This window comes from Phalacrocorax aristotelis, chromosome 3 (assembly GCF_949628215.1).
Source record: "Phalacrocorax aristotelis chromosome 3, bGulAri2.1, whole genome shotgun sequence".
NCBI classification, from domain to species: domain Eukaryota; kingdom Metazoa; phylum Chordata; class Aves; order Suliformes; family Phalacrocoracidae; genus Phalacrocorax; species Phalacrocorax aristotelis.
In genome coordinates, this window is record NC_134278.1 from 41,629,945 (window position 1) to 41,655,349 (window position 25,405).

Genomic DNA, 25,405 nt, shown 5'->3' on the forward strand with positions numbered 1-25,405 from the left:
GCAAAAACCCCAGAACTCATGGCTCATCTGAACAAGGGATGCAAACTAGCTAACTGCTGTTACTTTTTTTCCAGTTTGTATTTCAAGTGCCATTATATTCTGTTAAACATCGAGGACAGCTATTCACATGCAGTGCATATCTACTGTCCGGGATCCTGCTAGATTTTCATACAGTTAATTAATTGTTTTCTCTCAGTTACCTGGTTGAGTCCTTTTCTAGAGTTAGCTGACCACTGACTGATTTTCAGATTATGAAATGGAGGAGATGCCTCTCCCTAGCTCTCAGTTTCTCCCCCCACTGCCCAAACCACCGAGGTACAAGGAGTTAATGCTTCACTTACCTGTGAGAAATTATGCCGAACACTCTACCCAGAAACCAGCAATTAAAAAAAAATCCCTTTACACTCATAATAGTAGAAGAACTTCAAACAAATTGCTGTCAAGGATGATTTCATTGTGTTTAAATCCACTTTACTTCAAGTTGCTTTGCAAATTACTCTTTAATTTTATACCTAAAACTTCCATGTCTACTACAATGCCAGTTTACCCTCCTGTCTGTCCTATGCCTGATTCTTTCCATTTACAGAAAGCAACACAAGCATGAACCTAATTAGCATCTGAAAACCTGCAGAACGCTAACCCAATTAGCTGAGTAAAAAGAAATAAAAATAGTCGAAAAAAGGTCTGTCTTAAGACCAGACTCAACAAGAGTATAGGTGATGCCACGTCTGGGGATGGGGAAAAAAGAATGAACAATCTCATCTTGTGAATTATCTTGCCGTCTTTGAAAATGCAAGTTATAGCCAGAAAAGCATCCACTACAACACTTTTACTTCTCAACTTACGCAAATCGTAACAGGAAACACGTCCCGTAAGCTAGCAATCAATGTTTAACAAAATAATCTAAGACAAAGTGCCAGCTCTGGAGAAATGTACCTTTACCTGCACTTGCTCATTAATTGTCCGCTAGACCCAACAGCCCATTGCCTTGCCGCAGCCGGCAAGCGGAGCGCAGAGCCGGTCACTCTCAATGCACGCCGTTGAAATCAGGTGTGTGCTTTTCTGGTGAGGATTTAGGTCGTAGGACCTGTGTGCTGAATGCTGCAGAAGCGCGGGTATCTAAGTATTATGAAAATAAATGGGTCATACACCACTGAGCTAACAACCACACCACCCCCAAGCCGGGCGTTGAATGACTGTACAGGGCTCTGCCAGAGGGAGAGGATAGGGTGAACCAGCAGTGAAAACAAAACTGGTGCGGTGAGATGGATTTTACTTTTCACTGGTTTGGGTTACAGAGAAAGTTGATCTCACCGTCACCATCTCTCAGTCTTTTCTTTAAAAAAGAATAATAAATCAATGCACGGGCAGGTAAGCCATCCTGTGGGAGTCGGGCTGGCACCTCACCCCGCCCCAGTAAGGGGAAGTGCCACCAGCCCCTGTCGGAGGTCGGCTGTGACTCAGTCCCTCGGGCTGACACACACACGCATGCACCCGGGCTGTCACCTGCTGCAGCGAAAAAATAAAAGTTCTCGCCACGACACGGCAGCCACGTGGGAAACGCCGAGTAAACAGATCAATGACACCACGCGCCCACGCGGCCTGTTGCGCTGCCGGAGTGATGAACAAACAAACCTGTGGTCAATGGCAGCAAAGGGGAGAGGCGTCAGAATAATTTGATTTCGTACCGCGTGCTATACTGCAACAACCACTACCGTCCTCCTTTGTCAAACCAGCCAAACACAGCTAAACGCAAGCAGGATGCTCCTCCTGGCCGTACGGCCCGCAGCCACTGCGGGTCCCTGGATGGGGATGCCTCCGGCACGGGGCTCGTGGTCAGCGTCATCCTGAGAGGGACGCCGGCTCACCGCCCACACACGACTGCACGCGCAGTCGCTGTGCATGAAGCTACACCAGTGCTTTTCAGACCGTACTGAAAATATTTGTCCAGATATATATTTTGCTTTTTATAAAATTATATATTAATAGATATAACTATTTTCATGTATTTATTTATATACATACACATATATAAAAATAAAAATCATACTTAATCAACCAATATATTTGCAGCAGTTACCAAAGCCATCTCCAGCCGCACAGGCTGGGGCTGCAGCCTGCCTCAGGTACAGAGACACTGATGGTGCTGAGGAGCACCTGATCACACCGAGGGACCAATGCAGCGCCAGCAGTGGTCAATGGCTTTATGTCTTCTCAACAGCAGGGGCAGCAGGAATAACTGGATTAATTAGCGGGAAAGATTTCCCCTAGTTTGCAGGAAAATGCTTTTTGGCCGTTGCGAGCGCGACTCCTGGGACAGGATGTCACAGGAGGTTGTGAAGCTACTCAGGGCAGGAGATGCTCCATGCAGTGGTGCACAAGGTGCAGAGCCCTGCTTTGCTAGTACCATAAAATGGGTAAGAAAATGCTTTCTCCACCACAAAACTGGCACTCCAACAGAAAAACGTACCAGAAGAATCATGAAATCCAGATATAGCCACATCTTGCATCAAAATCCTGTACGATAAACCCACCCGTGTCCTCAGCTACAGCCATGGCACTTGGGAATTGGGTTTGGTACTGAGAGTTAGGAGTGTTTGGTAAGGCAATGTTCAAAGGCATGTGACTTCACCTCCAGAAATCTGATTTCCTTCTTAATCCAATCAAATTACCTGACCTTTCATTGCAGATTTAAAAAAAAGATATGTTTTTCCCAGGCTGCAGTGGTAGGCGGGTGACAGACATTCAATCACCAAAATCTGCATTTTAAAATTTTACATTATTTACATCTGCCTACAGATGGCATAAGGACAGATTTCAAGAAATCTTATTTTTAAAATGTTGAAATATTCTGAAGAAATCATACCTAGCAAATATGAAATTTGTGTGCAGAGATTTCTGAGTTTTGGGTTGCCTTTTTTGTCCATGAACAAAGCACTTAAAGGCCATTGTTGGATCCTCAACACTGCATAAGCAGTACAAATTAGGACAATTTATAGGACCCAGAATGCCCTTGATTAGGATGTTATTTTTGCCTCTTTTGCAGGAAAAGACACGGGGTAAACCAAAGCGAGAAACATGAGCAGAGCATGGAAATGGCTAGGAATCACCACCCATCTCCGCTGGAATGCCAGTTGCCCTGCCCCAGCATCTGCTCCAAGGCTCGGCCATGTCCCCAGCGTCCGAGCAAAGCCCCATTTGTACACTGCCATTAGCGATCATGCAGGATAACAAACTGTGAGCCGCTCAGCAAAGAGCACAGTTTCTCCCTAATTCCTGTACTCCCTCATTATAATATACACGGTCTAACCTGCCTGTGATTAATTCCCAGGGGATCTGGGTAAATGTTTTTTTTTTTTTTTTAATCTTGACACATGCTCTGTAACAGGGTTTTGCAATCTGCTCCATCAGAACAAGTTAGAAACCTTATGCTTTCAATTCAAACATCAATACATACTATTTTTATGGATATCACATCAGTCAGCATCCTAGCAGTATTATACAAACTAAATAATAAATGGAAGGAGAGGGAAGGTGTACTTGCTTGCTAAACACACTACAACCTGGAAAAGCAAGAAGAATACAGCTGTTACAGCTGGATCAACCTTGTGCGACTGCTCTTGCCAACAGGGCTAATTAACGAGGGAAAGTTCACTTCTTTCTATGGGAATTGCAATAACAAGGTAATTGTTACAAGCAGAATTTGTTGTCAAAAAAAGCCAGACAGCAGGAAACACTGAGAAATTAAGTTAGCAACCAGCAGCTTGCCCTCGCATCTACCTCTGGTGGCTCAGATCTCCATGCACAACAGGTGCAACCCCCACCAACAACCTGCGAGGCAACACACATGCTTTCCTGAATTTAGACCACAGGCCATGTTTTAGAAGTCTGGCACATCTTGAGCACCATAGTAAAAACCAAAAAAAGAAAAGCACATATTTTTTGACAGCTCCTATATTCTTACATTGGTATTTAAGTTTATTTGCTGGTCAGACATTATTTTAACGATGGAAACAGGGACTTTGGATTATCAAACTTCTATACACTTCTTGAAATTAGATGGTTTTTTTCCTCCATTTATGTCCATTCAGTTTCTGGCTCCTTTTTCAAGTCTGCTAAGAAGGATGTCAGTTTTAAAGTTAGTTCCTCTGAAATGACTTTTAATAGTGCATTTGCAAGATGCCTAATGATAAGTTTTTCACACATCATGAGAAAAGCTTGCAAAAAATTGTGAATAAGGCTTCCAAACCTCATGGGAATGGTGCTAAGTAGGACTAATGAACAACAAGTTTTTACTGTCTGCCTAGCTGTTACAACTCATATTTTCAAGTTTTCTTCCCTTAAGACAAGCACTAGAAACAAGTTTCAAGCCAGATCCAAAATTTTCCTGTAGTCAGATGATTCCTGCTATTGGGGTTTGATAAATAACTGTACCATATATTGCCAAGCCCACAATGAAATGGCAATGCTCCCCCTTTTTCCGAAAACAAAATCAGACCAACAACCTGTAAGGCCTCTTTGACAGTGAATTCCATGCCCAGCCTTTCTCCATTGCTTACTATTTCACTGTTACTTTTGCTGATATTCATCACACCAGAAGAAAATTTCTCCTCTCTTTAAAAACTGAATTTCCATATGCATTAAAAAACCCTGTCCTTTTGCAATACATTTTTCTTCTTTTAAATAATACTTCTAGTGTCACATAAGCACTAGAGTACCTCAAATGAAGGTATATTTCTAACATAAATTCTTTGGTTCCAAAGTACTATTTGTTTAGAAGTAACATTACAAATCAGTTCCTAAGATTAAAAATGGCATTCAAGAAAAACTGACCAGCAGAGTGCTGCGGTCAGCTTCACTGCCTTGTCCTGATTAATCATTAAACTGTGTTGTATGAATTTGTTACTGCAGTGAACAAAGGCAGGAACATGCCCAGTACCACACTGTGAACCACAATTTTGTATTATCTCTGGCTCAGGAGGCCTTTTGCCACGCTGTTCTATACCCCTATCTGAAAGATAAAATCCTCCTAACCACAACGCGATTTGGTTTTATATAAAAAATCAATGCAATAAATTTGTGCTCAAGCCTTTTTCCAAACTTGGCAGCTCTGGGGTGTCTCACCCTCTGGACAGCACAGGCCACCACATCCATGCCAACCTTATAATGGTCCAGAGGCTTCTTCCACCTGCAGATCCATTCCAGAATTAGGGTTAGAACATCTGACAAGTTAAAAAGGGTCAGACCAATTTCTCCCCTCTAGAATAGTCCACTGATTCCATGCCAGGCTGGTGCTATACAAGGTTTCAGAGGAGGCTTTAGCCATGATGGGGGAGGAAATGTGTGCACAGCACCACAGCCACTCCCCATCTTGGAAGAAAAATCAAAGCATACAACATGTACTGGGAACTACCACCAGACTGAGGAGATAGGAAGGGGTCTGCAGCCCCTTCAATCCCTTTTGTCCATGGCAGATCTATGCATAGCTTTCTCCACCCTCCTACAGCCAGGTGGAGCAGCTAACTCCAGCTGGAAGGAGCTGGAGGTGGTAATGAAGATAGCATGGATGCTTAGAGAGCCTTTTGAGGCAGCAGGCTGAAAGGAGAAGCAGTGCCAGGGCTCCTCAGAGGGAAGTATTCTGCAAACCCAAATGAGGAGGATATTGATTTTATGACAGGAAAAATACAGGGATGCCTGCAGTCCTGCTGAGCAAAGGATGGCCTCCAAACTTGCATGGAGCACATGCGGCTTTGGCACAGCACACTGAGGTAAGTGTACACACGGTTACCCAGTTGTGGAGAAAAACAAAGCATAATTAGGGGGATGGGGTGAAGTGAAGGTATTTTAAGTACTTCTTGCTACGGTTTACTATGGTAGCAGAACACTTAGAAAAGCCTTCAAAATGACAATCATCGTTTAGGTTAAAAAAGCAAGCAACTACTTCAATAACAATTTATTCACCACCTAATGTTTGCTGTTGAATTACAGCTTTTACAGTATTTTTCTAAAGTATGATGTTTACTGCCTCCACCTTGGCTCCCCAAGACCTATTTTCCCCCCCTTTTTTTCTTTAAATAGAAAGGAATTTGAATCACGACTTACATGTAACTTTTCTAGGTTCTGTGCTGGCTAAAATGTTCTCACGACGCAGGGAACAGGATCAGTGGAGAAATTAAGAGGCTGCAGCAATCCATTAAGAAGTGGCCCCCCAAAGCTTTGTAGGACAATGTTCTGGCAACTTGGTCGATAGCAACCTAAAATAAAATAAAGGCAGGCATTAAAAAATTCAAGCACTGAATCTTCACAAACCCCCTTTTACCACCCCCACCCCCCCAATTTTACAAACATTTTGGGGGCCTTTTTCTTTAAACAGAGAAGGCCTTTATGTCAAACACGACAACTACGTTATGCCCATTACATATGTCCTCTTACTTTTATGCTGTAGACACCTTACAAAAAGACTATGTTTTTCTTGCATTCGTGTAACACCCAGACAGATGAGGCCCCCGAGAAGAATTACAGAACAGATAAACTAACACTTCTGTGATTATTCTGCCAGATCATGCTGCAGGAATGTGCATACTTGTGCACACATACTACAAAATGCTTTACGATGAGGGTGGAGAGGCACTGGAACAGGTTGCCCAGAGATGATGTTGATGCCCCATCCCTGGAAGTGTTCAAGGTCAGGCTGGACGGCTGCAAGAGGGGGTGAACCCCCCGCCCAGCACTCGAATCCCGGCATCTGCACACAGCCCAGATCCCACCCAATGCCCAGTTCCAGCTGATTCTGAAAACGCTTCCCCCACCTACCAAGGAAGCCGTCGCCCTCTGAAGTGGTTGAGGAGGAGAGTGGGAAGGAGACAGTTGTAGAAGGAGAAGTAATTAGTTTTATGTTACAGGGATTTTCAGACTGAAGTTTTCAACTTGCCAGTGCCCAACACTTTAATGTTTTCCTAGAAAAAACATCTGAAGGCTTAACTACTGTTTACTTGAATAAAGCTGGCAACTGGGAGTAGAAGGGAAGATGATTTTCTTTTGAACAGAAGGGGACAGCAGCAGTACAAGCAGTGGCACGTATCTGTCTTCTCAGGATCACTGAAAGGGCTGTATCTGCAGAATTACCACAAAGTAAAGCTATATAAAGGGGGAGGTGAGGGGATGGAAAATAAAAACCGAAAGTTTAGATTTTTTTTTAAAACTACTATTATTTTTCTGAAACTTCCAAATTAAACTCTTCAGTAGAAACTCATGGTTTCTCAAGAAACATCTACTGACTCCATAAAAAAGTCAAAAAGTAACAAAGCAGTGCAAATGAAAGAGGTTTGGTGGTTGTTTTTTGTAAGTGTGCCGTTCCTGGTAAAGAAAGTTCAATTCTTTCTGAGCACTGTTGCTAGAGCATTTTACTCCAAGCCTTGTAGAGATCTGCATCACTTATGAAAAGCAGGTTATTTCTTCTGGATGTCACGCTCCTAGATGATTTACCAATAGATGCTCAAAATACTGCTACCTTTAAGGATTTCCTATATGGGTACTTGAAAAGAATCATGAGGCTACGCTAGGAACACAATGCTTGTATCTCTTCAGTTTATGTAACTTTCTCCAATGGGGCATAACCTTCATTGACAGACTGTAAGAGGACCAAATATTTATGGTCGCAAATATACATTATCTAAATTGCCTATAAAACTAAAAATATGAACTCCAAATCTGCTCAGTCATAAATCACTGGTAGAACAAAAATAACTGTTGCTTACTCTATGGCCATAGGAATACAACCAGGGAAGGCTCTGCTTTTTCAGTAACAAGTTAGTTTTCTGAGCTAAAATTGCACTTGCCACAGGATATCAGAAGGAAAGGAGAATAAACAGAAGTGGAGAACAGGGAAACAGGAAAAAGGGGGGGGAAGACTTTCAGTGCCATGCTTTTCTGAGAAGGTGTGATTGATGTTCACTGCTGTAGAAAGCATGAGGCTGCATCCCAAACATTTCATTCCCTTCTGCAAATATCTCACTCCATATATCTCCCCATGTTCCCTAGATATTCTTGCCCTATGCGGGATGATCCAGCCAGCATCAGGTTTTACACATGATCTAAAACATGAAAGCAGGAATCTCTCTGCCCAGAGGTCAGCTTAGGGTAGAATGAAACCTAAGCCCACGCCTACACTCAACATGAGGGCTTCTTCATGCTTTCCATTCGATAAAAGAATTTTCTTTCTGAAACAGGCAAATTTTTATAAGCGAAACTGCCGCTACAGCTGTAAACTTACAAGGAATGCATGAAAACTGAGCTTATACAAAATGAAGAGCCAATGGTGCATCTACTGAGGAGGAGTTTCAGCATTTTAACATGCTGACTGACTAGGTTTACAGGACGAGAAGAGCTGGATCCTAGGCAGGGGAAGACACACTCTTTGCTCACATCAAGGTCTCAGCTCTCAGCACAGACCTGCACACATGGGCAATCAGTTACAGGATCATGAGAGGTCACAAAGTTGTTGTTCAACATCAATGTGAAGACCCAGCTCCTGGAGTCATGTGGGGTGCAAGGAAACTTTATTTTAAAAATAAGCATCTGCCTTCAATGCTGCATAGAAAGCTAGAAAAATAACAATACTTCAAACCAGATATTATCATCTTTTTTTTTTTTTTACTTATATTGTTTAACAACCTCTTGTACATTTTTGAACCAGGTTTCCTTTTCTCCCCCTTTCCGAGGGCTTCCAGTACTGCTTGGCAGCTCAAGTTCGTACCAAAGAATGCAAAAGTAAAGGAAGATGCACCGGACACCACAACTGGCAGAAGGAAGCATGAAGCTAAAAAAGTATTTACTTCAAGAAAACACCTTCCAGCTTGGATCTCTGTTACACAGAGGGTGCGTTTCAAAGAGAGGTTTTGTTGTTTATATAGCATAATGGAGCTTTGATGCTCTAAGAGGAGGAAAATTGATAAGTTCTTCAGTTTGCAGTGAACAAAATAAGAAAGATGATTTGAGAAGAGTGGGATGAATGTACCTGGATATTAATCTGGTTAGCATGTTTCAAACACAGCAAACTGTGTGATCATGCTCGAGAAAACCAGGGAAGGTGGGTGAACAATGAGGGAAGTGAGCAACAAATATGCAGCTGGGTAAGCAAACACACCAATGTTCACAACGGGTGCGTAAAATTAGGGCTAGAGTAAAATGAACCCACACTGCAAGACTAATTGGTGAGCTTCTCACAGACACGGACAGCAGGAAAAAAAAGAATCGAAGGCTGCGCACCAGCAAGCAGGAAGAAGTGAGCACAGATGTGCAAACAGAGCTGGTGTTTTCTGAAGCGACGCATCACTTGGTGGAGTGCAACACTTCTTACACAAACACGTGCACAGATTCGTCCCCTTGAAGCGAAGGATCCCCGGCTGTTACATGCAATACCATGACAGATTTGCAAATGTGTTTGCTTTACGTTTTGTGTGGCTTTGAGTGAAGCTGAAGAGTATTTCTTTCTGGTTGGAACAGCTTCATTGGAACATTTGTAGCTCGCAACTGCTTGAAGGATTGCCTGAGGCTGAGAAGGCATTTGCAATGCTCCTGATATCTAGTGCAGGATCCCTCCCCAAAATCTGTAAATTAACCCAAGATGATATCGATACCTATGTCAGAAAAGACGCACAGCCTGGCTTCGCTATCAGTGCATTTAATTTCCTCCTAATAACCTGCTCGGTTCTTCCAAAGAGAAGGAACATGCTCATCCATCACTCCTGCTTGTGCTCACATGTACCGTTTGGCATGGGGCAGCCAAAACCAGGAGTCTGAAGGGCACAACAGCTTCTTCCCTGGTACCCAGAGGCAGGATGCAGAAGACCACCACAACCGAGGAATTGTAGACCAGAAGCAGGGAGGCACCCACCCAGGACCGCGAGGACCGGCTCTGCAGTAGGTCCCTATCTGGGAGAGCTGTGTCAACAGTCAGTGGAGATGAGATTGAGCTGTTCGTTCAGCTCATGGCAAAATCACGTGAGGAATCAGCCTGGCTAGAAACCACGACTGAAGTCATCAGGAGAGGCAGCAAGATAACCGTCGCTGACTAACTGAAGGGGAAAGCAGCTGCTGCTGCCCTGTGCTGGCCAGGGAAGTGCTCCAGGGTCTGCAGACTGGATTTTCCCCAGCTACACTTAACAGCACCAACTGGGCTTAAACGGAAAACCCTCAGAGGAGCTGGGGATGTGCGTGGGGGGAATTTTCCACCCCCTCTTGTCCTCTGGTTGTGGTTAAGTCTGTGACACATCAACCAGGCTGGGCTAGGAGAGGCGGGAGACTGTAGTTCAAGAGCATCACCACAGGAACTTGTAAATCTTTTTATGTAAAATCTGAATGACTTTATCATTGGAATATACTTGACTTAAAATAAAGCCACCGTTGAAAATATTTTGTCTTGGTGGTATGATTCATGAAAGAATGGCTAGGTGTAAAAGGAAAGTTAATATATGCTGTGAGAAAGACCCCCACACAACACCACTATCAAACGACATAAGATTAATATTTATGCCCCATGCAGTAAAACCAAGACACAGCAAAAGTCACAGCCTACTACTTTGTGTCAGATCTGATGAAAATTCAGTTATCTGGCTTATTTCTCCTTAAGGACCAGGGATTTCGGTTAATACACATCCAAACAGGAAAAATTAAGATGGTTCAGTGATGAGGATGAAATTGTTGTCCCTGAGCCTGGCATCTCTGAAAACAATATCAGACCAGCTGGTTCTGAGTCTCTTGGGTAAGGATGCTTCCCAGGGCAGCACGAAATGACGCAGCTCACTGGGTTTATGCTCTGGGAGTCCTGCCCCAACGCACGTGAACCACAAGAATACATGCCTGCCCTGCTGAAAGCATGTTCCCGCGTTGAACGATTATCACAGTCAGAGTTTTACTGCCGATTTCTTCTAAAAAATGCAAATTGAGAAAACTGTTAACATACAGAATGAAAGAACGGGCAACAGTCAACCACAAAAACTCCCCATAAGGTTCGGCATGTGGGAAACAGATAAGTAAATGCTGCAAAAGATGAACAATATTTAAGTATTAACACAAATGGGTTTTTTTGGGAAGGTTTATCTGGCATCTCTACCAGTTTTCCTCCAAGCTCTAATACAAAAATAACTACGTCTAACTGAGACTGGGAGAGATGGCAGCAGCTCAACATTGCTCCCTTTTTTTCTCTGTACTCAGAAAAAACCCTGCCATCTTACAACATCAGACAAACTAATTTTCAGGTGATTTCAGATGAGAGTGAAGTCAGTGATGCATTTGCCAGTTCAGAAAGTTCAGTCCGTGGTCTCATTTTCATCAGCCTGTGAAATGAGGACACACACGTGCAACAGGAGGGCAGGAGAAATAAAGCCTTTCTCCAAGCTGTACAGCTGGTCCCCAATGCTCTAGCATGAAGTGAAAAAGTTATCCTTTAGCTCACATAAATGCTGAAGGGAACAATTGAGCATCAAACTACGATGCAGAGGGAACCCAGGTTTTGAGCTACAGCAGTGGACACTCCAAGTGAATGGAGAAGTGCTGCCAAAAGACAAGAGTCATCCAGCTCATCCTATCGAGCTCAATTCCTCCAGGCACCCACCTCCCACTCAGGTCATCAACCCCACCAAGCAGAGGCCAAACGCTGCTCCTCCCCCTCCTGCAGAGGTAATCTCTGTCTGCTTCAGCAGAAAGAAGCAAGAAGGCCCATGGCATGCACTGCAGATCCCATTCATCTTATCCCCACCCATGCTGATGGTCTACCACAAGCCTGTGCAAGCTGTCGTAGGGCCAAGAGCAGGACAATGCTGCTCCTCATGTGAAGGGGCTGCTTCTCCTTCGTTACACTCACACCAAGCAGGGGAAAGTTGTAAGATCTGAAAATGTTTTGTGGGTTATCTTCACTCGTAACAAACAGAAAAAGAGAAAGGCCGAATCATGATGGGAAAGGGCTCCAAAAATACATTCCCTGTTGGGTGAACTCAGGTCTGTTTAACAAGAAAAGCCAGAGAGGCCACATGCAGTAATGCTGAGAAAAAGGAAATGGTGCTTCATTTTAGCCAGAGTCATAAATCTTACCAGCGAGCCTCTAACGGCACAACAGCGAGCAGGGGAATTTTTATACACAGATAATTAGTTGCGAGCTGATACCGGGTTTACTGTGCTGTGCACTCCGCGTGTGCAGAGCCTTCTCAACCTGCAAAACACCGCGTGAAGCTCTGGCTGCCTCTCTGCCACTGGCTTCACCGGGAGGTGTGTAGCTGAAACTTCCAGAAACCCTCACAAAAAAAATGGTGGAGATAGATATTTCTGCTCCACAGAAATCTTTCTGAGGCAAACCCAGAAAGGTTTTTTCAATGGGTAAAATGCACCATGCTTAGAAAACCACCCTCTCTGCTACAGGGGCGATGGGACCAACAGGGAACCTTGTCCCACCATTAGCACTCTCATCTTCTGCGGTACAGATGCCACTCATGGATCCTGCACAGCAGGCAGTTCAGTCAGGAAAAGGTTGATCCACCGAAGCAGAAAAAAAAATGTGGTTGCGGAAATTCATCAGCCAGCAGCAGCTGCGGAGCTGCCTCACAAGGACTAAAGTCACCCAGGCATTCCGACCACCCCTGCTGGCAACAAGGCAGCCCATCCGCCAGTGCTCGTTCCTCGACATCTTGCTCTGTTTCAGAGCACAGCCAGGGACTTCCACTAACAACAGACATGAGCAAAGACTCTATTGCATCTAATAGTCAGACCGCACTTCCAAAAAAAGTCACTTTTCAGTTTCTAGATGAGAGGGTATCCAGGGCACACATGCCAGCAGCACGCCGGGCATGCTAGGTGCCAGCAAACGCCACAGCACTTCTGATGCTACCTTACAAGGGGGACCGATTTAGTCTAGAGGAGGAGGTCTGGAAACCTTCATCCCCAGAAGACACCCAAGTTAGGGAACAGCCCAGGGAACACAGCAGCTTGCTCCTCTAAGATTGGCTGAGGACAACTCAGTGAACAAGGAGAGCCCATCACATTTCCACCATGAGCTCCAAGGTGGTGCTGAGCTTGAGGAGGGAGCAGTGGCATGCTATGGCCCTCTCAGGCTGCCTTAGTGCCCCTAACTACTTTCTGCCCATCTTCTAACACTCTTTTCCTTCTCTAACCCAGTGCAGAAAGGTAGCTACACCCCATTGCTTGATTGCGCTGCTCTGCTGGTCCAGAAGAGCTGGAGGCAGGTTAAGGCTATGGGGCAGAGCAGCTCCACTATCCTCGCAAGCTTCACCTGCATGGGGTTAAGCAGCAGCTCTCTTTTGTCCAAGGCTCAGTCCTCTTGCTACCGTATGTTAAACCAAAAGACCAATCTGTATTTACTGTGCTAAACTACAATTATGTTTTTTTTTTTAAATCATTCAGCCTAATGGTATGCAGCTGTCACAGAAATCTTTGAACACATCACTGGCTCTCTTTGAGCTGATTAACCAGATAAGGAGCCGTAGCCAAAAGACGTGAAAGGATGGGTCCAAATTTCAAACTCTCAGCTGAGCAAAGAATTTCATTCAATGGACTGTATGAAATGGAGGTGGGGGGAAAAAAGGTTCACAACACAAACGAAGGTTTTGTTTACTACTGATACAAACAGCTGAAACGCTCTCCATCGCTCAGTTTAAGAATCAACGTGCATCAGCCTCAAAGCAGTGCTGATGGGTATTACAGCTGCTACACTGGTCTGTGTGGATGCCAATATTCGTGTCTGTTTTTCTGGACTGGAGATGAGGGTGAACTTACCAACAAATCTCACTTTATGCTGAATGATCCTCCATGTGATACTGAAGAGCTCCAAGACCAAGAGCTGTGCCCCTTCACCTGAACTGCTTCCATTCAGCATGTTTCTTTGGATAGCATGGTAATTTTTTTTTTTAATTCAAGACTGCTCCATGTATTTGCTTTTATTTCTAGCATAATGTTTACTATTCCAATCAGAACGTTCTGTAATCTCGTCTAAATGTTTTATTATTAATTGCTGCAACCCCCCCACCGCACCCTTAATAATTATCCTCGGGAGAGGTAAACATTTCAACACGAGTTACTTTAGTTAAAGCCATGAATATGCATTATTTATTTATTTAGGTAAACAGTAATTAAGAAAAATCACCCAGACTGTCTTCTCTTTGAAATGAGCACTACTTCACTGGCCTTATCATGGGAATTGCGAGTCCCTTAAACACGTATATTACTTTGTCCTCCTCCACTGTAATTTACATTTGTGGGCCTCAGACCATATAACAGCTGCCAGGAAGACAGCCCCTACATTGTCGAAAGCCGTGCAGTGAGTCCAAAGCATCCAGACTCACTCTCAAGCATGAGCATCAGGTGCCCAGATATCAGTAGAGAAGAAAGTAGCAAGATCTTGGGTGCAGGATGACGACCAGAACACTGCTGTCTATCACCCAATACGCTCACTTTAAAGTTTTTTGCAGCAAGACCAACTCTACTAACACCAAAACTCTGATGAACCCACTCTGCTCTCTCTCCACAGACAGAAGGCTACGACCTTACAAACTGAGGGGCTGTCACCACCGTGGCCTCTCCATGCTAAGATGGGGAGCGGCCAGCCCCAAACCAATGAGCATTTGGTGTCGGAACAGTCAGAGAACCCCATGTGCCCCACATATATGCATTTATGTATGTATGTATGTATGTACGTATATAACCTATGCACTGGGCAACAAGAAGCTGAGTGACTCCACTCAATTCCCCTGGGTTTCTTCCTCAGTATTACATGACCTCAAATACTGCAACATCCCCTCCTGCCTAATACTTCCACCAACTTCTACCACACACCGTGACAGAATCAGGCAGCACCACAGGCAATGACACCACTTATGGGGAACTAATTTTTTTAAACCAAAAAGTTAAGACACATCAGAGAGACCTGACATGGCTGATGATCCAGCCTAGAGATCGCACCGACGCTAAAAGAGAGGAATCAAAATGTCTCCCAAAGACAAAGGGATTTTCGCAGATCTAGAATTATTAAGTAAATAGATAAAACTGCGGTCTGGGCTTTGTTTCAGTTTTCAGAGCTAATTTCCGGCCACCGTTCAGAGAAATGCTTTGCATTTCCATTTCTGACTCACCCATTTTAACAAGTGTGCTTGCTGGAATTACTAAGCACGGAATCTGATCAAAACATTTCGCTTTCTGAATCAAAGTGCTTTTCAATTGTATTGATATGACCTTGTCTATAAATTTAACGTGGTGACTGACAACACTGCTGGTGTGCGGGTACGGTCTGGGCAGGTGATGCGATGGGTCAGAGGACCCCTCTCCCACCGGGAACCCAACATTCCACCAAGGCATGGGGACATCTCCCAGATCTTGCACAACCGCTTGGCACAGGCTGACGCCAGTCTCTCACATCCCGATTACAAAACGATACACGCTCCCAGTGACACGTTTAAATGTCGGGTATGAATGAAAAGCATTCCTGAAAAGAATCTGTTATGAAACCGAAAATCGGGGACCGCCGCAGCGCTGTGCCTAAGTTGAGTCATCAGTTCCCCTTACAGCCTAATAATTGACACTGCCTTGATCAGAATGACTGATCTGAATGTTGCTTTGTGTTTGTGTGTTTGTTGTTGTTTTTTTTTATTATTATTATTCAAAAAAATAGATTTCCTACATAAACAAGCCACCTGTCATCTCGTAGGAGTGTTTGTATTCGCCAGATCACGGGAAACATCTGTTAAAAAAACAGATTTCACTCTCCTCAGTCAACTCAGTACAGTCTGTACTGCACAGAAACCAAAAATGGGTCTTGTTACGGAAAGAATACACTGCCAAGTCTCAGTGGAAGCACTGATTTTATTGCATTTTCTTGGGATTAAATGCTGCAAAGATTCTTAGAAGAGCTCTCTCCCTCCCCTCTAGGATCTCTTTCCCCAGAGGAAATCCTGGGAATTTAAGAGCTTCTCTTCTCCCCTCTTCCTGAGCTTTTCTAAAATTAAGCATCTTCTAGGAAGATGTGAGAAGAACAAGGGTCGATGAAACTGCAGAGCATGCTGATTTCCCACCTTTTGACACCAGTACTTGGATAACAGAGTGATTCCCCCTCCGAGGCTTTCAGCAAACAAATACTCCCACACATCTGCATCCCTCAGGTCACACCTCCCCAGAACGATTCATTAATTATTTTCACATCTTCTAAACAGGGAAAGATCAAGTGAGCCTGCAACTGCCTCTAGTGGTGTATTCTGAAGAAAAGGTGACGCAAAACAGGGGTTTGCCACTACCAGGGTAGGGGTGATGCCAGATAGCAGTACTGTGGGTCTTCTGCCAGGAAATCTGCCCTGGAATAGCAAAATCATTAGAACAAAAAAAGAGAGAAAGAAACCAAAGGGAGAAATTGGCATGACACTTTAACAGAAAGAGGACTAGGCTACTCCATTAGCATGAAAATGGAGAGATGAGGACTCGGGCAGGGGCACCCCGCTCAGTGGGTACACCCAGGTGTCAAGGCTGGGACTGAACACAGAGCCCTGTTAAATAGACCAGTAATTTATAGATTAAGGGGACAGCATTTGAAACATTTAACACAGATACATGGTCTTATTAGAAGTATGTCCCTGGATGGGTGAGAAATGAATGGCCACGTCTATATTAGCCTTTGTCAGTAGACTGAAACCGCCAGTACTGCAAAGCTGATGTGATGCCCAATTTTTTCTGTTTTGCCTGGCAGTAACTCCAGCCTGGCGCTGCAGACTGAGCACCCACCAGCAGCTGGAGCACATCAGCAGCGCTGCTGGAGGCACAATTCTCAGCTTATATCAGTAACTCATGGATTACACAGCATGCTACTAATTCTTAAAAACAAGGAATGGAGGTAGGAGGAGAACCTCAAGATACTTTGGAGAAGATGGAAGAGGACCCACCTGAACACCAAGTACTGAGAGTTACACAATGGTAGATTTTAAAACCAAAGGACTGACCAAAGCTGTGGAGAAGAAGGAATGATGGAACAAATAGCATAAAATGGGAAGATAAAATTATTTACTGGCTGGAGATTACATTAGATTTTTTTCCCTAACAGTGTAGGTGGCCGGACATGAAGCTAATACTTAGAAGAATCAGGAAAATACTGTACTCTGCCTCCTCTGAATGGGGCAGAAGTGAATTTAGATAAAAGTCTTGCTTTTCAATGACAAAACATCTTAACGCAAGCAATTCACACAGATCTTTTGAAATAAGAAATGACTGCAGAGCAACATTTATGAAACAAACGTATTACAACACTAAACAAGACGCAATCTCAATTGTGATCTGGAAACGGTATCCAGAAGCATATTGCTTTATCTATATTCAACACAGAATCCAATGAATATCATCAACCTTACAACATATTTGGAGAATCCCATATTTACACTTTTGCTTACTTCAGCTACTTTAAAGAGAAATGGACAGACACACTCCCAAAATGTGGGGAGACACTGTATCCTGGCCAGATTTGAGAGGAGACTGCACTTAGCACTGATTTTATCTGCCTAACGTAGGATTGCACATGCTTTTGACTGTGACTTTTATAAACTCTTTGAAGTTTTATTATTCCAAGGTACAAGGGTGGCAATACTAAGGCAGAGGAAGTAGAGAAAAATTGAACGGGAATTAAAAGCACTTTGCACTCTCAAGCCAGCAAGCGAAAGAATCGTATTTGGCTTTATGAGAGCATTGCCAATACTAACAAACCATTTGCTGTCTGGCACTGCATACCAGCAGGTTGTGTACAGATGTACGTTAGTGTTTTGATGCAAGATAAGTGGGTTAAATTTGAATTATGTCTGCCTTGGCTGCTTTTTAGTTCATTTTGCACCAACTCCTGAATGTCACGATGAAAAAAATTAAGGCATGGGGAGCGAAGTAAATCAGGATTCACCACCTCATAAATAAAGGCAACTAGAATAGGAAGGACTGTACTTTACATGTCTGTCTAGTTCTCCCTAACAGCTCAACTCAAAACAGGAAACTTGGGCACCACATGAATTTCTTCTTGAGTTTCATGCCATCTGAACACAGCAATTAATATCAGTATTGACACCATCCCACTTAACCATCACCCAAAGCAGTCATAAGAAGCAGCATGCATTAGTCCAGAATCAAAGCCCACTCCATAAGCAGAACAAAGAATGATTTTCTTAGCAAGCTCCCTTCTCTGCTCTTAAACTGTGGCTGTGCCAGCTCCAGGGATCTCCGGCACAATCCATGCTCACTGCTCATTCCTATAAGAAAAATGTTATCTGCACCCAGTAATTATAGCTTAACTTTGCCACAAGAAAGAGCCTCTCTTTCCAGTTCTCACGGCTTTTGGAGGGTTTTTGTGTTTTGTTTTTGACTCATACCATAAAACCTGCTTGTTCTGCCTGGATTACCTTGTTTTATTATTCTCTGTAGTCCTGGCATTTGTTTAAAATTATGTAAAAAATGGGCAGTTGCACAGAGAATTAGTACAGCAAGTGCCGTAACCAAGCAATGTTACATATTTTATTGTGTATGAAGTCAGTGTTCCAGAACCAGCCAAATCTATTAGTTTGGTCTGAAAGTATATTTTTCCTTTCTTGCTTGCAACAGGATAATTAATACTTGGAAGAAATAATGGAGAAAACAAGCATGGCAGTAGGTAAAAACTCCTAATGACATAAGCTCACATTTGGATCAAGGACTGTAGTTTGGGATGTACCTCTAGGAAGAAAAAATAACAAAGTCTGTGTCTCAGCGTGTGACAAGGACACTTGCCACACGTCTGTTGAGCCGTCATCCCAAATTACTCAGTACCTGTGCCAGAGTCCTCGTCCCACTGAAAAAGTCTGTACTTCTTCCTCAAGCTCTGCAAGTGAAAAATTAAATCTAATGCTTTCCCGTTTGTTCAGAGTGGCTGATGAAAAACTCATTAATGAATACTGGGGCAAAAAGGCTCTCCACAGTTATGTCACGCAGCTATAAAATCCAATGCATGATGGCCAGCAAATGTTTCTTAACACAGCTTCCTACTCGGTAAATAGTGAAAGGAAATTCTGAATAAATATTTGTTTTCCCGTATTTATTCCTACACTGGGTGAGGCAAGACAAAAGGATGTTTAGGCACTGAACTGATTTCAGGTTTTGTTCTCTGTGCACAATTTGGCCTGCAATGTTATAGGGCTTTTAATCTCATATACCTTGTGGATTCTATTATCGTCATCATCATAATGAAACCAGACACAGCTTACTTCCCGTTCCCCCAGTGCGACACCAGCAGGGCACGCTGAAATGAGAGAGTCACTCATGTAAAACTTACTGAAGAAGGCTACCCACCATTTCAGCTGCTTGGCTTCACCTCCCCGCACCAAACAGTGCCACCTCAAGCTGCTCCTACCAACACGCAGGTCAAGCAGCAGCGTAACCCAAACCATAAGGATCAGAAGACATCCAATGCAGCTTGTCTGTGGGAAAGGTGGAAAACAATCCCTGGGTGTTTCTACAATTCCTGCTGCTCTCGGCACAATCAGATTTTATTGAACTGTAATCCTAGATAAGTATATTGAATTTTACAGCTAAAGTCAATTACACTGCATTAAATAGTTGGCTTCTTGAGTTGCAAGAGGAAAATCACTTCTTCGCTATAAAGCTAAATTAGTTCAATAACTCATTACTTGTAGCTTGGGCAAGGGGTTGAAAAGGCAATGGACATCTAAGCGGTTGCCATATTTTCAGGCAGCAGCCCCTCGGAGTTGTAAGCAGATCAAATTCCCAGGTTTACCAGCTGGAAAAAGGGACAAGCACGGCAGGCAGAGAGGGGACATCCAGTGTCAACAGCACCACATCTCCAAATGGCCGTGTTTTCTCATGGCAGGGGACTCTGAGCTAACCAGCATCAGAACGGAGGAGACATCATGAGAACACTCAGAGGTTTGGATTAGACGCAGCAGCCAAGCCAGAGCTGCACTGTGCCTCTCCAAGGAGGAACCGGGCTCTTTATTAATCTAAGATGGGATTAACTAGACGAAAATCAGAGGGGCTGCTCCAAGTCCACCAAGCCTTATATACACCCTCTGTCTCTGAAGGGTTCTCAATCACGGCCTTTCCAGTGCATCTCTCAGTGCCCAGCACTACCCCCACCTGCCTGCTGCCTTCTCATGCTTTCTCCACGGATGTCCACTCCTGGCCATGGTCAGAGGCAGGGCTGGTAGACCTCTGGTATGACCCTTGTTTGGCACCCAGGCTCAGAATTTAGGCTGCTGTGTGCTGCCATCAACTGGGGTCTGAATGAGAAACCAGAACCAATGCAAACCAAGCCATTACATGAACGATGAGAGAGGGAAAGCTGGGTGTGGTAAAATGATGGGGAAAAATGAACAGGAAAGTAACTTGATGAGAGAGTTACTGAAGAAAAGCCAACCTGCCTGGGACAAAGGCTAGCTGCCATTCAGGAGTAAGAAACAAGTACAGGAGGAAGGACCTGGGAGGGAAGAGCACCTTGTGCCACTTCTGTGTCCTACCAGACATGAGCCATGGCGGAGAAGAAACTTCTCACAGAATGGTCAGCATAAGAAGAATCAGTGGCAAAAAGAAGTCCAGGGGAGTATGGATCTCAGAGCAAGGCTGGTGAAGCATTTTTGTGGCCATGGGAGGACTGAAATACAGCAGGGATGGAAGGACTATGCAGGTCCCAAAAAGGATGATCTTGTAGCAATGCTGCAGCTTGGAGAAAGATGAGGGTCAGATGAAAGGAAGGTTTGTGAAAGCATGGCCAAAAAAAGGGAAGGCAGTAAGAAGGTGGGAGGGCAGGAAACAGCAAGAGCTCTTGTAGCAGAATCAGACAGAAAACAAAACGTGGCTCTGGTCTGAATATGAACCTGTTTGTACTTTCAGGATCTCGTCACTGGCTGGAGAAGAGCATTAGTAATGTTTGGAGGGGAAGAAAAGGGTGTATGGGGGCTCCACACCCTCTTCCCAGAGAGAAATAATCCCTCTAAGGGGTAAGAAAAGTTTAACTACCAACTCATAGGAGATAACAGGACACATCAAAAGGCATGTGACTTGTCATTTCTGATTCCTTACTCAGAATTAGCATTGGTACTGGGTGAATTCATATCAGAATCTTTTAAATGAATACTTGCCTATCAGGGGCTGAGTGGAGGGGCAGAGGGGCTGAGGGCCGACCACAGTGCCAGGCTATCTGGGCATGCTCAGCAAGTGCAGCAACACTGTGCCAACTCACACCTTGCCAGGAGGCTGGGAACACGACAGCCCGCTCCCTCATACCACCTTTCTTGACTGCTAAGGTCACCTCCTGACCAGACTCAAGCATTCTTCAGTTTCTTTCTAACACACAACTGTATTTAAATGTCAAGAGATTTCTGCATAAGTCGGGAGATGACAGAAGCTGCATTTCTGATCCCATTGGGTTTGTGTGGGTCGTGTGTGTTGAGCAGACAGGAATGACTCCAAGCCATGAGGAGACAGACTGTGAGGAGAAAGGTGAGAGACAGGGAACACTCCAAATGCCTGCCGCTGCACCAACTCCATCAGAAACAGGCCTGAAAGACTTGGAAAGGAAAAAACCAACCCTTTCTAGATCTGGAAATCATTTTCTCTACTCTTGAACACTGAAATTGCAAGCAGCATGGGCAATTATCCCTCTGGCTCTAGTTTCCAGGCTGGCTCATCCAGCAATATCCATGTCTTTCAGTAGCATCAGTAGGCTTCACCTTCATGATGGAAGGGAGGAGGATGATATCTGCTGCACAAATGAGGAAGTTTGTCATGGGGCAGATGAAGAAGGTTGCCCGAGAACACATAGAAAACCTGTGACGGAGGTGGGGAACCGAACCCAGACCATGAGTTCCAGTTGGGTGCCCAGTCCAAGCTGGGTGGCTGACAGATCACCTCTTCTGCTGGGGCTTTGAAATTTATGTTTGGTGGGTTTTTTAATGAATGTGGGGTTTTTCATTTGTCTAGCCACTACGTTTCATTTCACTTACACTTCTGCTTTGCAGAAGCTTTTTATTCTACTTCTTTTTTGTTTTAGCTTAAACAACCAACACAAGTGAACATTAAACAGAATTTAACCTTCATGATTTGGTCTTCTCCCCTACCAACATCAGCCTCTCTCTAGCTCTCACTGTTAAGTGTGCTTTGTGCACCCTGTGCTCACAACTATGGCTTCATGACAACATATCAGTGATATTTAGAAGATGTCTTATTCACAACTTCAAAGAATTATAGCAACTGCTTATGCAAACAGTGGCGCTGTGAGGCATCAGAGAAGACCTGGTGGGAAAACCAGAGAAAGGAAATGAACAAGAAAGGTAAGTTCCTAAGTAAATGCTCCGATGTTGCTATGCATCATGTCAAAATGAGCAATCAGCTGAAAAAAAGCTACCAGTAAGCCACCGCATCGGACTGCCTAGATTGTTTTACTGCTCAGCTAATGAATCACTGGGCAAATGTGAGCAATGTATTCACAGCCAGGGCAGTCTTCATGACGGGTGAGAACAGCATCTCTTCCTTTATCATGATGATGTGTGGTTTAATTGATATTTGAAATCATCTTAAGATCTTTCAGTGAAAGGCACACAATATGTATTTCTAAGACAAAATTCGGTGGTATCATACTATTTGCAAGGAGGTCCAACAAGTCAAACTGTTATTTCATGAAATAATTCACCCTGGCTGAATCCCTTACAGAAAGTCTCAAGATCTTGAGAGGGAAAAAATAGCTAATTTCCACCTGTGTAATAACTAGCACAGTGAGAAAGAAAGAGACTTCAGATTTTTGGTGAGAAAAAGCTGCAAAACCACAAACTTTCAAAGGTGCCCATATGCTATTTTCAGCTTATCTGGATGCAGCCCAAACTATCCACAGCTAACCAGGGTGCACCAGAAGATTGTCATCATTCCACTTCCACCACAGGCTTTCATGAACTTGTGCCCACTGTGCATCGAAGGCTCTCAAGTCCTACAAAATAATACGACTTTTATGCTTAAAGCAGCTGAGCAGCTGCAAAAATAACCCTCTAAAAATATTGAATACTTGGTCCCACTCGGCAGCTGGAAAAACAATTACTGATTGAAAAATTCAGTGTTTTATATTACGTAATAGTTGGGGAAAAACTATTCATGAATCATAATTAACATTTATTTAACTATTTAAAAGTATGCATCTACCGTTTGAGGCTTCATGGAGAGCCAATATGTGGCCTTCTGGCACCATTAAACAGACTAATACAGTTAAATTGGAAGGACATGAGGCAGAAAGCCACGCTGGAATAGCGAATCCTTTAAGAACTGGTATAACTGAGATCGTTGCATTAGTGTGCGCCCTGTGACACCAGGTACGAACCTGCTCTACCAAACAGGCAGTGACTACCTCAGGGTAAATTAAACAAACACACAGCTCCAGCTCCTGGTGCTGCAGTGGTTCAAACACCATGACATAAAATGAATGAAAATCCAGCACTAACGGCAATAGAGCAAAAAACTCCCCTTGAAACAGCTGCAAGGCTTATGGGCAACTCTATAGGGCTGACACCCTGGGGCTGGGTCACAGGAGGGCTTCTTGCTGGCAAGTGCTGCAGATGCAGGTCAGAACCAGAAGCACTTGTCCACTCCAGAGGTGCCAGGCTCCTGCCTCCCATGCTGGAGGCAACAGTGGCTTGGGTCAGGACTTAAATTCCAGAAGCAGACAGACCATTTACAGGCAGGGTGCTGAAAAAAAATGTTTTGTCTTGTTCCGAATTTCTAATTTTTCTAATTAGAAATTTTTGTTTTCTTAGAATTTTCTGAGTCCTAATTTCCCCCAAGCAATTCCCTCACTCTTTCTCCACCCACTTGCCACAGCTGACGTGTCCCACCACTGACAGTAACTTGTGTCCTTTTTTCATCTCATTCACATCCACCCACGTGGAATTGGGCTGAGTACCCCATGGGTCTGGTGGGCACAGAGCAAGAATGAAATGGCAGTCAATGCATCTGGCACGTAACTCCTGGCAGAGCTGAGGCAAAGATTTTTGCCCAGCGCAAATTCACCTGATGAGTGACCCAGCTGTATCAGTTGACCACACAGAACAAAAATCCACAAACAAGAAACCTATTCCAAAAGACTGACTCAACTGCTTTACCACTGGGTTTGAAGGACTCAGTTTGGGGATTAGCAAATATATGTATTTATTTAAAAATTAGTTTATGTACAGCAAATGTAACCTGTAGGGAATATTTTGCAGGGTGCTGAGCAGTGCGAGCAGCTGGTACAATGGGCTTACCTTGAAGTGATTTGAGCCCTAAGACACTAACCCTCCCACCCTTGCTCTCTGAAGCAACTGTATTATCGGAGGCCATTTCAAGGGAAATGCACTTAAGCCATAAATACTTCTCATATCATACTTCTCATAGCCTGCATCAGCAGCAGCAGAAAAATGAAGGCAATATAAAAGGAAATAAAATAGTTATAAAATTTCAGGTCACAAGCATCCCCAAATGGATTATGCTTTCAAAAGGAAATGTATAAATGGCATGATGAGGTTTTCTTGGTGTATATCTTGAAGTTTTCTAGGATTATGTTATGCACTTTAAGTGCAAACGTGTTCTCAATGCCATACTCAATGCAATTGGCTTTTAAGCTGAAATGGGGTCTTTTTCAATGACACGTACTCATCACAGAGGCAGATGCAGCTGACCAAATTCACCACTGTTCACAGCCTGCTGAGGCCATACCCACACCATGTCAGAAAAGACAAACCAGTGCCCTTTTCTGATCAGTTAGGGCAGCTATGCATGGAGTATTTCAAATTGAGTTAGGCAGATCACAGCCTATGCCCCTGGAATATCTTCAGAAAGCATTTGCCCTAGCAGGGCTGTACTGGCATAGCTGAAATGCTGAAGTACGAAAACGCAGGCAGGGGTGAACACTCAAAAAAGATGTATGCCACAGAGTGAATGGCAAAACAGACCAATATGTATTTTGCCAAACTTTTTCCTAGGCTTATATGTAGCTGCCTATTCTCAGAAGTGTTCAGGTACTGTGCCAGGGAGTTTTAGAGAAAGTCAGCAAAGAGCCTTTAAAGGGCTTCAGCTCAGTGCTTCAGACAAGGGAGCGCTCATGTTCCCACATGCGTTGCTACCTGTCGGCTAGATGTTAAAAACTATGAAATTATAAGGAACAATGAAAACATCTAAAAAATGCCCAAACCTGAAGAAACTATTTGATGCTGCTTTTGCAAAAATACTTACTTACAACACAGTCCTGGAAGTGATTTCCAAGCAAGCCAACTGCTGCTCTAGACAGTTTACTGGATGGTGTGGCTCAGCTCTTTCATACAAGCAGCACCCACAGTTATATCTAGAAAAGGAAATAAAACCAAAATTATTTGTGAGC

At 43.8% G+C, this 25,405-nt stretch overlaps 1 protein-coding gene across 4 annotated transcripts in view; it reads right to left on the reverse strand.

The window, feature by feature from the left end:
- Positions 1-25,405, reverse strand: part of BACH2 (BACH transcriptional regulator 2) — a 196,171-nt gene that overhangs the window by 85,139 nt on the left and 85,627 nt on the right. For 2 of the 4 annotated variants that reach the window (XM_075087288.1, XM_075087289.1), the window contains 2 exons: positions 25,261-25,369; positions 6,103-6,254 (listed from right to left, as the gene is read on the reverse strand). The gene's annotated coding sequence lies outside the window, so the exon portion shown is untranslated. The remainder of the gene's footprint in view (positions 1-6,102; positions 6,255-25,260; positions 25,370-25,405) is intronic. The other 2 variants (XM_075087290.1, XM_075087291.1) reach the window with 2 other exon arrangements.